This window comes from Liolophura sinensis, chromosome 6 (assembly GCF_032854445.1).
Source record: "Liolophura sinensis isolate JHLJ2023 chromosome 6, CUHK_Ljap_v2, whole genome shotgun sequence".
Lineage (NCBI taxonomy): Eukaryota > Metazoa > Mollusca > Polyplacophora > Chitonida > Chitonidae > Liolophura > Liolophura sinensis.
The window spans coordinates 55609236-55624040 of NC_088300.1; positions in this window are offsets into that span (position 1 = coordinate 55609236).

The following is a 14805-nucleotide window of genomic DNA, read 5'->3' on the forward strand; positions in this document are numbered from 1 at the left end:
GTTGAAGGGCATATGATCATGCCAAAGACTGGTAATCTTGGTACGTCATGGTACTCTCTCACTTAGAACCCAGTCAAAGGCAATATGATCATGCCAAAGACTTGTAATCTTGGTACTTCATGGTACTCTCTCACTTAGAACCCAGTCAAAGGCAATATGATCATGTCAAAGACTGGTAATCTTGGTACTTCATGGTACTCTCTCGCTTAGAACCCAGTCAAAGGGGATGTGATAATGCCAAAGACTGGTAATCTTGATATTTTATGTTACTCTCTCTCACGGAACCCAGTTAAAGGGGGATATTTCATGCCCAGGATTGACTATCTTGGTACTTCTTGGCACTTCTCACTCTCTTAGAACTCAATCAAAAGATATATGATCATGCATAATATTTGCAAATTTGTACTCCATCGTCAAGAGGATACGCCAAATTCAGTGGGGCTGATGTCAGTGTACACTGGTTGATTAGCTTTCCAGTGAGGCAGTACTAGAAATGAGCTGACAAGCATGCATTTGCACCAGTTCTCAAAGAAATACTCGCACACAAATGAAATACGGCTGGAGGAATAATACAGGAATAGTAAGAGAGAATTCATGTCTATACGAATCACAATTCGTCTATTTTCTACAAATTTTCATTGAAACTTGGATGAAACAACAAATGGTGTGAATAAGACATATGAAAAATAAAGTATTTTTTTGTAGTTTTATTTTTTCATTGTTTGTTATTTAGTGTGATCTGTGTATATAGAAAGATCATCTTCTCAGCATTCCAACCTTGAAGGAACCTAATTTCAAAGTTTACATAAAGTATCAGACTAAAATATTGCAAATGGTGTTCTTCTCATACTTTTTTGTAAACAAAAAGGTGAGTTACATAATGAAAATCTGATACCATGAGACACTGACACACTGAGACATTGGTGTGTACAACGCAGAGAGTATCTGGGCGCGTGCTATTAGTGTTGTTATATCATTCAAACTTTGTGACAGGTACTCTTCTCAACTAATAGCATGCTCTCAAACTCTATGATCCCATCATCATGTTTCCCATTGCACTTTTTAACGAACGATGCACAGTAGAAGTTGTTCAAGCCGAAACCGCGAGCGAACCTGTCAATATAAAGAGATCAATCGATAGAGGCAAGTTTATGTGTGGTTTTATGACAATTGTCACGGCCTCATACTGGACTGATCGAATCGAAACCCATCTTCAACATATTTCAACCATTAGTTTATAGGAGAGGAAAGCAAATAGAAGTAATAGCTGATAATGCTGGTTTAATGGGATGATCAGGGGGGCTCGGCGTAAAATCGCTTCAAATGCGTCTGTAATGCAATGAGCTTCACAGTGATCAAATACACTCTGCAAGAAGCTAATAGAAAGTATAATGAGCAAGGACCACGAAGATAGTAACTCGTCCGCTTTAGGACTAGCAAGATTGGATTACCGCGCCCTCAAGGCCCAGATTGGGTTATACACTGTCCTGTGATACCTACTTCAGCTCTCACACTCTCTCCACGAGTTTACACAAAGCCATGGTAACGTCAAAGCGGATTATCCAGCCTTGGTGTTTTCTCCGCCATCACAAAAAAAAATCTGGCTATACACTTATTAACCTGACATGGTCATAGACAGAAAAGGACGCCAGTCATTAGGACAGAGTGTAACAGTTGTTGTCCACAACAACATTATATCAAAGTGTATCAGTCTACGACAATATTTATCAGCAACAAATTCAGCAAACAGTATGGTACAACATGCATTAGAAACAAATACAGCAATATTCTCATACTTGGTTGCACCTGTATGGAACAAATCAAAGTATATCAGTTTATGACAACGTGAGCACAAAATCAACAATATTCCCATGAATGGTTACCCCAGTATGGAACAGCTTTGTATCAAAGAATTTCATTTTACGAGAATATTCGATATTGGTTGCGCATGTGTGGAACAGTACGGTATCAACATTTGTAAGTCTGAGTGTCAAATTGACTTTCCTGGAGAAAAATGTCATTTCTGATTCTTTGTGTCTTGATTTATTTATTCAAAATAGTTTTCGTTAGGTAAAGAATGGTCAAAAATTTATATATTTTTAAGAGATTTTATTTAGGAAACTGATATTTGGGAATTTGACTGCTTATTGTTTTAACGGTTGACGGCTTGAACTGTGATTGGGATACTTCGCTTATACCTGTTAATGCGCCTCAATCAGGCAAGATCTTGCGTATACTACAGAAAATGTGTGACAGAGCATGGCGGTCAAAATGGAGGTGAAGGAAAGCATAAAGACCTGTAGAGGCCTGAAATACTTGTAACCGTGTAGCTTAAACAATGAACCATAGTAATCACATGCAATGTTGTATGCGTCAGTTGTAGTCTGCGTTATATAAAAATAACCACTTTACCGGGCCCTCGAAGGTTCAACGGGTCAAAGCGCCTCCACCGTTACCAGACTTTCAGGTTCTTTGGACTAGGTAGGTCGCAAGTTCGAATCCATCTATTCTTGCATCGGAAGTGGTTTTTAATCAAGGATGTTGTCAGGTACCCGCATAAGGGTGGTGGATCGCTAAATTCTCAATTAGTGAGTATACGACGTTGAATTCAATCAAATGACAAAGCAATGAGCCTTTTCGTCTCATAATACAGTATTGGCGTAAGTGTTATTGTTCTGTAGCAACACATGTGTAGTACGTCAACTAAGTCGTAAAACGTCGCCAGGATTAACAATAGATAACATGGGTGGAAAAAACTTCTTTAAGACGGAAATGCTCCCAGCAAGCTTTGACACATATCTCAGACGAAATCACATGAAATGTGTAGTACACAACAGTGTGTACTAACAACATGCTGATTTCGTGCAATGTCCTTAAAGGGACAATACCTGCAATTTGGGGCAAAGAAGTCATATTTGCTAAACGAATCAAATTTTCTGTAGTTACTAAAAATAGTTCAAATCAAGGCCTTTCTGTAAGTAGCATACCTCATATATGTACTATTTATAGTAAAAATTACGACCCGTTTCACAAATCTCAAGAGACATGACAAACTCAATTGTTGATTTAGCTTACAAGTTCAACGTATCATGACGATTGCTCAGAGCTTTTTATCTTTCAACATATCTTGCGACAGCTATCTTTCAACATATCTTGCGACAGCTGATTAACTGGTAGACCGATTGCTGATAAACGCCACATGCTCAAGGATTTAACACAGCTGATAGTCGTTATGATTACCTTTCTCTGGAGACAAGTCCTATTTATTGTATCACCTTTGGAATGGTCTTACAAATGGCTGTAAGCTCTGAAGGCATTCTTCGACATTCCACGGCTTTCCTTCATCTATGGTTCCCATGATATGTATAAAAAATGTTTTAATATTTTTATTGGTGAAAAGTTCGTAGTTATGTAACTTTTCCAAAACGACAGAACCGGAAGTGGCAAAAAGTGACTTCTGGGTTCGGGGAAAAAGCAAAAATGAGTTACGGCGGTAAATGATAGATATTACTATATTAATTCCGGGAAATTGACCATGGGTTCTGAAGATGAGTTTGGAAATGAGACCCGCAGATTCCGGGGCACGATTCATTTAACAAAAATAGACTGGATATGAGAGTTAAATTATGCTCAATCCATATAATGTTCAATCTACATGGAGCTGGGTTTGTTCGGCGAACCGATGTTTGCCTATGTCAGAATTCCTAAATTCACTTCCAGTCAGTTATCTTGCTATTCACTGCAGATCAATTTGATTAATAAACAGACTGGACCTTGATTGCTAACAGCTCTTGTTATCTTTCATGGGGGCATTTTAGCAAGCAAACCCGCCTTTGCAGCAACATCAATCGCTTCATTCAAACGTCGACTGGCTGCGCATGCGTAGTTGTCGGAGTGGTGGATCATTCCTCATGTCGCAACTGTCTTTTTATCCAGTTAATTAACCCGGCCTTTTTTGCCTCTCTTCTGAATAGAACAGTTCAATATTCAGTCACCACTTTAACGGTCCCAACTACTTCCGGTCTGGAAAGCTGTTTAATGAAGGCTATCGACCATCCCTTCTCGATGTTATCTGATGTGTGTTTTCACAATGGCGTCGACTCATTGCAATTATCAATGAAGATCAAATTACACAGGTCTAATTCAGCCAAATTGCGGGATGATAGGTTTAATTAGCGATTACTCCATTGTTCCATACACATCTCGGCCCTCGACTGGATCGTGCGTGCAAAAGGAGCAGGGAAAATTTCCGACTCTTTCGGCCTTAATATAATAGCTGAGATCCGCCTGGCTGGGGTGCAATGGGACAGCGAGTTTGTCGGCGACCATCGCCTTACAGCCTCGAATCATCTTATTTCCTTGTCCCTGTTTCCACTGAGTGGCCAGCACTGCATTTGGCGCACTTTATCATTTTTATCCATTACTGAAGAGTGCCTATTTATTTGTGTACAAGCACGAGGCGTGGGCTCATACAAACACATTTGCCGGTTGACGGAAAGCTATACTGCAGGCTTGGCCAGCTATATTGTCCGCTAATATACCCAAACATCTATACAGATCGTCTGGTGAAACCAGGGAGTTATCACAAGAGCACTGTTTAGGATAAAATAACACGTCGGCTGCATAAGTCGAATAATACAATTCGTTGATTAAAATCATCTGCCGTCCATAAACATAATACGCTTTATTCACATTACAGTAAAAAATCCGTGTCATATGCGAGGACAATAATTAGTCTCTTCTTTAAAGGATTGTCTTATGCAAGTTTCAGGGTAGAATTATTATCAATTGTTATACGTAATATTCGCCACCTTACATAGCTTCCTGAAAAGAATGAAACAAAAGTTTGATGCGAACATCGCCAAAATCAACATGGTGCTAAACTCGGATGTGAAAAATTACCTTTTAACTGTAAAATTGTGGATTCCAAACATTTCACCTCCTGTGTTTGTAGAACCAGGGTTATGTAAAATGAAACTTTTCGGTCAATTTTCGGTTTGTTTATTCAGTTTATCAATGATAGGTGCTAAAATGACATATCTGGGTCAGTGCATGTAGTTTGCTGGTTATCCCTTTTTCTCTAAAGTGCTATGCTAAATACGTCATTATGAAGATGTTTGACTGACTTCAGTGCTAAAGCCGGCCCAGATGAGTCAAATGCAAGTCTATCAGTCTCTCCATAGCGTCGATACGGGCTATCGTAATAACGCCTGTAATTAAAGCTCATGTTTGAGCTCTTACCAGATGTTTACACGATCGCCAACCAAATCATATACACAATTCATTTAATTTCAAAGATAATAAAGGTGTTAATGGTAGTGTGATGCGATTCAACACACACTAATGTTCAATGGTAATCATTAATTGCACGTGTTATAATACTGAACAGGTATAAATTACATGCACCCCTCAACCTGTCCGCCACCGAGTGCCCCTTCAACCCACGGTACAGTCCACATCCACATGCGCGCAGATCCATGAAACAAATGGCAGCGTTATGTGTGGGCAGGTAACTACCGTATAAGTGTCAAGCATTACTGTAAGCATACCATTCGCTTGGTAGTTACGTGACGCTGCTTGTAAAGCTTGAAACTGGTGCCTGATTTAAGGACAGGGAATGGTTCCATTTTTCTGTAATACTGACTCTCGTTATAGCTCTTGGTGGAAATGAATCTAAACCTGAGAAATGCAAACACATAAAATTTGAAAAAATTAACGATGTAACATAAATCAGGAGGATGGAGCATGCATAACTTTTACCGATTTATTTATTTATTTGTTTACAGACTGGTTTGGTAAATTGTCAAAGCCGTGGGTCTCTGGGCCATTTCATAGGGTTATTTTTTAGTTTTGGACGTATATCCTATACGATCAATGGGGTGATCCTATACGTCCAAATACGTCCAATACGATGATCCTATACGTCCAAAGATAATTCCAGTATTCTAATTGTATCCATATCAACCGCAGTTTATTTGATGTATGGCAAAATTTCCAAACGTTTATGTCAGTGTCCACGAGGGTGAATAAGGATCCTTGATTATGATTAACAGATTGCAAATCATAAAATACGAATACACCTTTCTTTGACACTGCAGTTAAAGGTACATATGAAGTGGGGGTATAATTATATAGCATAATGACGCCGATAATACCGCCTTTAAATGGCTAGCACGTGTAAACACGAGAGTTGTCTGATCTCTTCATACCGGGAGAGGTACACGAGTTCTGTATTCACACCGTAATTGTCACTAAAAGTGAAGCGCGCAGGTGGCTCTCACATAATGAAATGAGAGGACCGATTTTCCACGGCTGTTCTCTTCACTTTATCTTTTTCTCCTTAAAGCTTCAAGGTGCGAGATGTGACAAATGACTGCTGGCTTGATAGGCCACAAACAGGCAGATTAAACACGGCTCTTTGTACCTGTGTGCGTGGCATCCATTTCAACCATGGATATTAGAGAGCTATTCGAGCGTGACCTTTTCATTGGATAGAGTAACCTCAAATTATGCGGAGAAGCACAAGCAAACACCTCACTGGTAATTGAATTTGTCGGCGAATAGAGGAGAACCCGCAGATTTCGCCTTCTCTCTCATTATCTCTATCTATCAACATTTCTAAGGTACAACACACGGCTAAAAGTTCTCCGCTCGTAATTCCAAATATAAAGAACACATTCTACAGAACTTTTTTTAAAGCGATCCACTGTTAGCCTTTCATGTCAGCCATACACAAAACACTAATCAGATCTTCCTCGGCTGAATGTGACACCTATTCCCGGCCTGTTTACATATGTCATCAACACCCCATAGACCTGGCCAATGTAGACCCCATTGTCCCTTCAAGATTGCTCACATTAGTATACTGCTCGGATTAATCACTTTTCAAACGTTTCACACAGCTCATTAATACTTCCACGGCAGATGTATGCTCAGGGTTACAAGGTTGATCACAGTGTCCACGGATGATGGACGGCCTGCTGGTGGTTACGCCAGATGTACCTACATTAAGTAAAATGACACTCAAAAGAATTTACCCACAGTTATCTTCCTTGGTTCCCGCCTAATCAAGATAAAATCTTTCATGAAGTCATCATAAATCAAAACATGCAGGTATTCAGAAAAAGATATACGCACATCACTTATGTGACAATTCATTGGTAATGTTTGTCGCATCAAGTCAAATCTCAACAAAAAAATCCTTTGCCTCAGATGTGGTGTCTGAAGTATTGTGCGACACTTCATGATCAAAATTCATGCTTCATTTAGGGTAATGTAACATTTGTATGCTGTCGTTTGCTGACAAGCTGAGATCATGAAAATATTATGACCACAGTTTGGATATTCAAAGCTAAATGATGAATATTTTGTATAGCAGAGATAAAATTCGATGAAATACAACTGTAAACAATTTTTGTATGCAGAAAATAAGAAAATTCAAGCAAGGAAAACTGAATGTTAGATTTTTCTTGGTGAACCTCGATTTGAATCTTGATGAAAGCTGAAAACCACGTAAGAGCTTAAAAGAAAAGATATTAACAGTAGAATTTGTTGTATTAATTTCACAGATCACTTGAATATCGCTATTAATGTATATAGCTTGAATACCTTTTGCTTGAATAATTATATTCATGAGATAACTTTGGACGTTTTCTTGCATGAATTTTTTGGTTTTCGTTGAAGAAACAATGGAATGGTTAATATGAATATTCAGGTAAGTAATATTTCTGTGGAAATATGTATCGCAAAATAGTGAACGTTTTTCTGAAGTCAACATGGTTTTTCCTGAATGTCAAACATGAGAATGCTTGACGTGAACGGATTCAGATGGTGTTGAGAAAACATTCGAACCGTTTGCAGAGAAAAGGTTTTAGTTGTCGCTTTTCAAAAAGGAGATTAATTCTGACGTTGAAGGAGCGCTTGTATCGCTTTCTGAGAGGAGGGTACGGGTGTCGCCAGGGGAACAGCGCATGGAATGGCTTTCTGAGCAAGGAGGTTCCTAGGCGAACACTGGAATCGGTTTACAAGATGGAATCTGTAAATTCCTTGCTGATAGGGGACGGAGGACGGGGACTTTGAGGAAACACTGGAGATATCGTCTGTATTGGGATCAAGTTGACAATGAGGTAGCATGCGTTGGGATCGTTTTCTGAGAGGCGATGTGTAACACCTTGATAGAGCAGTATAATCGTTTTCTGCAAGAGGTGGCATCTCCCCCCCACCCCCCTTTCCGATAAACATTTTATTGATTTATTGTGCCATTGAACGATTGTAACTTTCCTGACAAAGCAAGCATGCTTGAAGTGACGTGGTGTATAACAACCAGAAAGCGACAGAACTTAAAGTCTGTACAGCATATTCGAAGCAATCTGGTCGATGATACAAACCCAAAATTAACGTGTTTAATTTATTTGTGAATGAGCTACTCACAAAAATATGTGCATTATTTATTATAAGTAAACATGAGATGAAGGGGAAACTTCGGTGTCAACCAGCTGATCTGTCACACCGGATATTCTTCATAATTTCTCGGTGATTGACCATGCAGTCAGGAATGTGTCTAAGTAGACAACTATATGCACCACTAATCTGATGAATCTTTGTCACGCGGTCTCACGCTAAATCTCGAAAACGGCCATCCTCTCAGAAGGTACTTATGACTATTCCTACATTTTTGGAATGTTCTGAGGTCAGAAATGGTGGGATCAGGTTTCGCATATAAGTCGACTCTCCATGACATGTTTGGAATTTTGACCTCCTTGGAGGCTATTTTGGTTGTGGCTGCCCAAAACTTACATATATTGAAACAGAATGAGAAAATGAAGTGGCTAATTGCCACTTTGGCAATATTGCAGTCAAATCGTGGCGATATTTAAATGGCGGTATTCATTATCAACTGACAGATCCCTTGCTGCGATACCTCACTGTTTTACTATTATAAATCTAAGCGTTAAACCAGACTTTATTAGGCCAGCCGTAAACCAAAATGGGGTTATAATCACAAACCACAAAAGAACTAAGATACAAAAATTACGAAATTAAGACCGATTCATACAAAGAGAAGCAGTCGCCAGCTTTCAGTGATGTTGGAAAGACACAAGAAATGTTTTGAACGAAATACCTTCTTTATTTGTGGTCATTTACATACAAATGTTATACACCTGATAGTATATACCGTCTGAATGTTCCCTCGCTGCTGTCCAAACCTCTTGAGAACGAATGTACAAGCTTGAACACATCTTGCTGAGATCGAATTCCATTGCGGTACGGTTTCTTCTGAAAGCCTTGCTGTTGTAAAGGTTGTATCCACAAGGTTTAAGTTTCTATCCTTTAAGTATAGAAAGGAATAATGCCTGTGCTGAGAGACTGGTTGAAATGGCTGTTGGAAGATTCTGACGTGTATTAAGAATCTGGTCCGACATGTCTCTCGCGGTTTATGCTACATCCGAAAGCCGTGTTCTGTTCGCAATGTGTTTGAAGACAACCCAGGGTCATGTTTACACGGCATCCTTGGCCAGTTGCTAACGTGTGTACTTTGGAACAGCTGAAAATTAGTTCGGCCCATAATTCCCATCAATTTATGTCCTCTTCAATAGCCTGTTACCGGAAATTATCCGATCATTAGATACGACACTGGCCGATATTTCAGACGGATTTGATGAACTTCCTTTACAGATGACACGATCGACAAACGTGAGGGAGACAAGCCATTGATTGTGGAATGCAATTAGAAAAATTAAGGGAGAATGGTGTAAACAAATTTAAACCGAAACCAGCTTACGTTATTTCCTTGTCTGTGAAATTCGACGCGTGTTGTACGTGATTCTGGAGCTTGATAAAATAACAGCTCTGTCTGCGGAGCGAGGGAAAGGAATGGGCGGCGTTGTAGTCTCGGTTATAGATGCCACATTATGAGGAAATTAGTCTGTGATTCGGGAAAGGGTGCAATTTAGAAGCACAAGAGAAACTTTAAGCCATGGCAGCCATTATATGAGCACAGGTTATTACAGACAGAGTAGAATTACTGGCAGGCCGCTCCTCGGCCCACCGTCTTCTGTGTAACGACAGTTTAATTACCAAGGATAATACAACACTGGGCTGCTGAGGTGCTCCATTTCTAACGGTTCCTGACAGTGTTGAACAGGCTGCTTTGGTTATGTTTTAAACCCGTCATGTGTATAGAAGAAATGTGTTACTGACAACTTTGAAATTAAGTATTATCGAAAGAATAAATAAAGACTTAACAGGCCATTGTGCATATCTATCAAAGATTTCATTATCGGGTGATTTACACTGGCCTACAACGGTCTTTCAAGTCTTTATTTTTTCCTCTAGTAATGCATAATTTCAAAGTTGTCAGTCACACATTTCCTCTATACATATGGCGGGTTATGTTTTTTGCATAAAAACTTGCAGATTTGCCGTTTTCTTAATAATGCTCTATTCTATTACCATTTTGAAATACCAGTTACAACAAGACATTACATACATTATAAATCCATGCATAAAATCCAAACAACACAAATAAAGTTGTCATAGCTTAACCCAGGTCTATATGGTTTTATAAGCATCTGTGTTCATAACATTGGCGCAGCGCTTTAATGAATCTGTGTGATTATCAAAGGGCCAACGAGACACCTATGTTGGTATATTTGGTTTGGAAATTATTCACGGGGTTTGAAATTTGATTTGAATATCATGCTGCCCAGGGTTTAAATTTCATGTACCCCTTATGGGCATTGCCTGAAGCTCTGACAAGTGTATGTTATCACCTGGCCAGTAAATGGCAATCGATGTAGGGACGGCCGTTGTTACCGGACATTCTTCCTTCTGGTAAAAATGCAGTTGCCATTTTCGTACCAGACTTTTGTTATGTGAAGGGGATATGCTTTAAACCAATTTCAAACTTTACATCACTTTGTCTTCACTGGATCAGCCAACTATGGTGCATTAAACTGACACGTGACATGCAAGAAAAAATAAGGTAAGCTGCTATTCTACATTTTGAATGACCTCCTGGTCACATGACCTTTCATCCTCACACTTCCATAGCCAACGATCAAGCCTCGACATAAAAGTGTTCCACGATGTACGGCTCAGCGCATTTGGTTGGTTTGCCTGTGTTTATTTACCGCACGTATTTATCTGGACCAGTTACCTCCCCTTTTACGCGATGTTCTTACATTTGACTCTTCCGGTGGTTTACAAACACGTCTTATGTGTAGCGTAATGGCATTTTGGCCTTAAATAATGCGTCTTTCGTTATAATGATGCTAGACAGTGCAGCTAACCATCCAAAATCATCTCACAGCAGCCTTGACCAAAAATAAGTACTCAGTGGCCTGGTTGTAGATTGCAGGTAGAGGATGACGTACAATGTCATGTGTTTTTATTAAAACTTTTCAACTTATACATGTAAATTAACAAAAGCATATATTCTAAAGTATACTATGGCGCATGTTTACCAATGGAATACGCAAAGCAATGTACATTTCAAACATACGATCAAATCAAAATATCACGATGTAGATTTATTCTAGCAGTTATTAACCAAAATCCTTTAGCGTAAAATTTAATACTAACAGACAGAATCCACAATGGAATGGCGTTCGCTGTAACCACACAATATGGGATGAGTTCGAAAACACTGTATACGTACAACGTCGAGTCCAAACCACGTCTGCCTATATACACGCTCAATATCCCAGAGGACAACATCAGCCGATAAGGGACGACGACCACAAGGTTTCACACGCCACTCCCCACACCCCAGCCCGGGGCTTGTGGCGTGTCAATCCCACTCGCGCTCTGCAACTCCCACTCACATCCGATCATTGCTAACAACATAGACATTTTAGCAGAGGGGGTTGGTTCAATTAAACTGAACTCACGTGAACAATAATATAACCACGGCCAAAGTTATCCTCTGAAGTAGTAAGCTAATAGTTGCCCGTGCAATTCGTGTTTCGATATCACTTTTAGACTAGTGGTTGCTCATGGAGTGCTCACGGAGAGCGTGGACAACCCCCAAAACAATCTGGTCTGTTGTTTACATTCAGAATCATCCCACAAGCAGTAAATTATCTTTTGTCTTGGCTTAAAGTAAGGAATCAATTGAAACAATGACAGTGTATAGCAAAGTAATCATCTAAAATGCATCGTGAGTCGGAGAGTTTCAGGCTTCAGATAATCAAAAGCAGTCAAAATGGCAATACTTTTATGTGGTTGAATGATCTGTGGACACCATCAATATGATGAATTGTTAACAGGATTCTCTGCAGTTTGGTGAAGCACTAAACCACAACGGAGGGCGAAACACTACAAAAATACTTTATTTCTATCCATTAGTTTGTTTAAAGTTTAACACTGGTTTTCATGATGACATATCGGGGGCTCCCTGTCTCCTTGCAGTATAGGCCGCTCCCATCCCCGCCATATTGGAACAAGCCAAGAGGCCCCTGTCAGTATACTTCACATCTCCCTATGCTTTAAAAGAGCTAAGCCAGTTTGTACAAATGTTCATAATTTTAAAGTCTTAAATCTGACGGCATATAGGACTGAGCCCGTGTCCAGCGATTTCATAAACGGAAACGGAATCCTTTGTTATATATACAAACACCTACTGGGATTCACCCAGTTTTATTTACATCACGAAATGTTTCAGAACTGATTAATATGGATGGTGTTTCGTGCTAAAGCAACTGCTACTTTCAAAGCTTATCTAATTAACCAATCGTTCAAAGGAAACTGTCAACGACAAGTATCAATCGGTCAATTAACCAATCAAAGCGGTCCTTATGTGGCGTCAGCGTGATGCACGCCTCATCGCCGCTGCATAACAGCTCGTTCACGGCCACTAACTCGATAGGCTTGTATCCCGGAGTTAATACCTGGAAAAAGTAGCTTTAACTAACGGTAATTTGAGGCCTAGCATCCCCCGAGGGTGGAGTTCTTGTCGCTAACATGTCTATTTCCGCCTAACTCACTCAGCCCGATATAAACATGTAGACCTCCCCGTGATACTCAGTATTACCAGCATCATTTTGCGGCCTGCTTATCTCCCACTTCCTTTCCCACATGCTATCAGGCGTTTCTGGCATTATTGACGCCTTGTTAATGTTGGTTCATCAGTCTTAATAACGCCACCGTTATTAGCCTTTGTAAGACTGGTGTTTAGCCGATGAAATAATGTGAGACGTGAGTAAATTACCGTGCAAATTATATCGATTAGCGGTTAACGCCATGACAAAGATGTTAGCGGAACGTTCAAACCACGGCCACTGTTAGCATCTCTATACAGGTAACATAACGTTATTCTAACGTGATTTTGATCACGCGCAGATCCCATGTAGTCATATAGGTGATTGTGTCAGTCTCTAATGCACGGCAGCTGACGTACGATCGCGCCTTTATTCTGTTTACAGATATGAATGCGTCTGCATGGCGTCAACTGAAGGTCGGGAAAAGATACTTTCCCAACTATGCATCGCTCTACTGTATTTATGGAAGAGTGGGATAGTGGGTCAGGAGATTGAAAAAACACAGCTTACACAACAATCCATCAATCAATCAATGAATTTTATTTAATCACTATTTTCTACCTGATATGTTCCCACCACTCATTACAGTATTTAAGCTACGTTCTCATACAAAGGGGAAAAATCTCGTCATTGCGATCAGTCGAACTGCGGGAGTATATTGGATAACATGTGTTTTGATCCATGCTTAACTTGTATCAGTTCTGTTCTCTTCGCTAAATTTGTGACTAAACACTCAAAGTTTTATTTTAATACAAAGGGAAGACGTTAACTGTCTAGACATCGATAAAAACATTGCCTAAACTTGGACTGAGCGATAGAATGTCAAAAGCGAAGTTAATCATAAGACAAATTTGTGAAAGGGTTTCTCTGCCATTTGTCTGAAATAACTCTCCACACTATCTGAATAGACAGGGGCTGTTCTGGCAGTTCATCTATTCATTGTGATAATATACATAAGAAACCAGTGCCAATAATAAATCCTTTGCATTTTCCGTGGTTTCAAGCGAATGGAACTCTCCAACTATATATTTCCACTAATGTGAGCTCTATAAGCCAGGTTATTAGTCAGAATAGGTGCTGTTAGATATGTATTTGTCTTACAGTTTAAACAATTCCTTGTTAGAGGTTTCAGGAACTTGCTGGAAACCCTGTTGTTATTATTAGGCGCTAAAAAATTCTTCCCAGAATCTATACGGCTGGAGCTAGGAATCTGAAAATTTAGTATGTGGCGGGTATGTAAAAGTTATAACAGGAAACCTTTAAATGATCAATGTAGGTCACGTTGTTTACCGCCATGTTGGTTTACAAAATCAATGGAGAATTTGCTCAAATTTAAATTACAGAATATACTGGTATTATCTTTTCATGACATTATTATCAGATTCAGGCGGCCATATTGGAGTATGTTCTATAACTGAAAACATCTTCTTCTCCAGGACCATTCAGAATGTCTTGAAATTTAGGATCTGATAAGTTGAAGACAAGGCACAGAAAGTATGTGAAAATGATTTTTTTTCAGTATGCAAATTAGGCAATGACAGGCCAATGAAAATACGTTAAACTAAAAATTAAGACGTGAGGATTACATATGAGACACATTCATGTCTTTGTCCTGGGGGGGGGGGTAGGGGGGGGCGACACGTAAATACCAAAATATCTGTTTTGGCAACGTAATGTGATTAGACTAAAAGACAAGCTACCATAAATAATTTAGAGTATTAAAACCACTTAATGCCTGAACCGAATGGGCTAAGTGAAACTAACC